This window comes from Crotalus tigris, unplaced genomic scaffold, assembly GCF_016545835.1.
Source record: "Crotalus tigris isolate CLP2741 ecotype Arizona unplaced genomic scaffold, ASM1654583v1 scf7180000018825.4774228, whole genome shotgun sequence".
NCBI classification, from domain to species: domain Eukaryota; kingdom Metazoa; phylum Chordata; class Lepidosauria; order Squamata; family Viperidae; genus Crotalus; species Crotalus tigris.
Genome location: NW_024097215.1, coordinates 3,888,518 through 3,891,891, shown reverse-complemented (window position 1 = coordinate 3,891,891; position 3,374 = coordinate 3,888,518).

Below are 3,374 nucleotides of genomic sequence, written 5' to 3'. Positions count from 1 at the left end.
CTTTTGATGTAAAGAGTACTTTCTTTTTCGCTTCGGCTTCAGTGAGTCTTAAGCTAGTTAATCCTTGCCAACGTAAGAAAAAAAAAATAACCATTGCAGCTTGATTAGGACTCATATGCACGACACCAGACTCTCATGACATTGTCTCACGGACCATATACAGGAAGTCCTTGACTTAACAAGCATTCATTTACCATATTTTCCCGAAAATAAGACCTGGTCTTATATTAATTTTTGCTCCAAAAGATGCATTAGGGCTTATTTTCCGGTTAGGTCTTATTTGGGGGAAAATACAATACTAAATATGTCTGCCTGGCTGCCGATCTTAACTAGGGCTTATTTTTGGGGTAGGGTTTTTTTTTTATTAAAAAGTTTTATAAAAATAAAACTCCCTTCCCCACTTCCCAGAGCTGAGTACAGGGTTACAAATATAATAATCATAATCTAACTAACATTAACCAACTATATAAATAACCAAGTCCATAATGTGCTTTAACTCCCCTTTAACATAAATATAAACAAATTGAAAATAAACCTAATAATAAAAACAAAAACAAGTTGATATCCTAATTATTAAACAATATAATCTCCAAATTGTTAAACAATACTAATACTAAAAATAATAATATCATAATAATACTCTAAAATTCACTCATAGCCTAAATGAAACTTTTAGTCCCATATTTATTCTGAATATAATTTATCCATCTTCTCCAAACCGAAATATATCTTTCTTGTGAGTGATCCTTCAAGTAAGCAGAAATCTTAGCCATTTCTGCTAAATTTGACACTTCAAGCGTCCATTCTTCTATAGTTAGGCAAGCAATCCTTCTTCCAATATTGCCCTACTAATAACCTTGCAGCTGTTATCAGATTCAACATCAAATTAATTTCTTTAGCATCACAATCTGTAATAACACCCAATAAAAATAATTGTGGGGTAAACTTTATCTTTCTCTTGAAAATCTGTTGAATGTTCCACCAGCTCTTAATCCAAAAAGCTTTTATATTTCTACAAGTCCACTAGATATGAAAATAGGGTTTATATTATGAGCATCCTGAAAAGTCATACTACGGCTTATTTTCCAGTTAGGTCTTATTTTGGGGAAAACAGGATAGTGACTGTTCAAAGTTACAACGGCGCTGGAAAAAATGACGATGACCGTTTTTCACACTTTCGACCTTTGCAGCCTCCCCAGGGTCACGTGATCAGAATTCGGACGCTTGTCAACTGATTCATATTTACGACGGTCGCTGTGTCCCGGTATCCCTTGATTCCCTTTTGTGACCTTCTGACAAGCAAAGTCAGATTCACTTAACAACTGTGTTACTAACTTAACAACTGCAGTGATTCGCTTACAAGTGTGGCAAGAAAGATGGTAAAATAGGGCAAAATTCACTTAACAAATTGTTTCACTTAGCAACAAAAATTTAAGGCTCAATTGTGGTCGTATATCAAGGACTACCTGCAGAAGGTTCCAAAAAAGCCTTTGGTATCAGTTTCCCCAATGTTGATACTTTATCCAGCGGAGAATGAAAAATCTGAAGAAAAAAAAATCCACCTTTAAACCTCTATATGTTTTTTGTGCATGTAACTCCAGTAATCCTGTTCTGTTGGTCCCCCTTTTTTTTTTTGCCACCTGTCTCCTTTTGTTGGCCTTATTTTATACATTTTTTCAAAGTCTCTTCAGATTTCATTCCCTATGGACATCTTGAAGGGAAGTCAGTATTACCTCTCAGATGTGCCTCTGCTTCTTTAAAAATGTATAGCTTGATTCTTCGTCCATATATTTAAAAATACATTTCATTAGTGTCGAAAGAATTTATTCCCTCCCCCCCCCAATCCTGAGTGTTCAAGATGTTGCAGTCTGAATTAAAAGATTAGCATATACTTTTCTCTTCCAGAACAGGTCTTAATTATATTCCTTGGAGATGTTTGGTAAGAACTGAATATGGAACAAAGGAAATGTCATTTTGAAAAGCAGACACAATTAGTTCTGAAGAAATTACACTTCCTTATTTTGAACCTGTTTTATTTTTGTTTTATTTTTTTAAAAAAACCTTCACTCTGCAATTGTGTGCAAGATCGTATGCGGATAATTGATAGGCAGAAGCAAAAAATGAGCAGAAATTTTGTGGAATTCTATTGTTTTTCGTGTCTGCACCATTTTCTCTCTCCAGGCTGTCTGAAAGGAGGATGTAGGTTTCAAGATGTATTCCAGGCGTAACAATCACTTTCCATTCTTTCTGAATAGTCTGTCTCTAAACCAATAATTGAGGAACAAAAGAGTTCCTTTGGCGTGCTCTTGGGGCAGGAGATTGGCTCATCACGACATTTGTTTAATGAAAACTTAATAAATTACCACCAATAATTAGATACATCCCTGAGGCCTCTCTAATTATTACTCATGATTACCTGAGAGAGAAAGAAACTGTGAACGAGAGAGCGATCTTACTCAGAGCTTCATTATTTAGGGTAGAAACGGTTGTCCTCTTATTTGAAGAGCTTTTTCCTGTCAAGGGAAGCACTAGAAAAATGATCTGCATGTGTCTTTCTAGACCTAGATGATACTTGTGGTTCTAAATTTAGTTTCCTAGCATCCCGGGAGGCTTTTAAAGCTCTCTTTGAGGCAGAAACAAGACATCTGCTATTATCTCACGCTTTTAAGAATATGTAATGGGAGAAAGAAGCAAAGTATTATAGGGGGAGGAGGATGGGAGTTTGAGTGAAGGCTTTTGAGCATGTATAGAGACAATGTCTTCTAAGGTGAAAATGTAACTTTGTCTCCAAAGGACGAAGGATCAGTCGTTCATCCTTCATAAGCACGGAGCAAAACTTTCCAGAAGGAAAACAAATAAGCTCTATGATCCTATTGGCAGAAGTGACTTATCAGAAGTCATTTATTTTCCAAGCGTCCTGCTTCCTACTAACCCAGCCCTTTCAACGGGTTTTAAAAAGGATCTTTCATCAATCGGATGCAATGCGTGACAGTGAAGATAAACCTAGAAACAACGCAGAACGATGGAAGAATCAAGACATTTGGAACGCTTCATGAAACCAAGAAATAGATGCAGATACTGAGACGGCCACTTTGCATATCCTGCACACCCAAGAGTGCTTTCAGAATGGATGATTAATTGTGCAATGCCCCTGCATCTTTCTTGGAATTGCATAGAGGGCTTTACACAGCAGGGTCTTCGGTTTATAATGATTGTATGTTCCTATACTTGCATCTTTTTTTTTTTATTGTACAGGAAGTCCATTTTGGAGGGAAAGAAGGGAGAAGTTCATGATGTCTCTCCATCTGTAATGTTAGCAAGCCTTAATGGATAAGTTGCCCTCTAAGAACCTTCCAATTCTTCTCTAATCATTG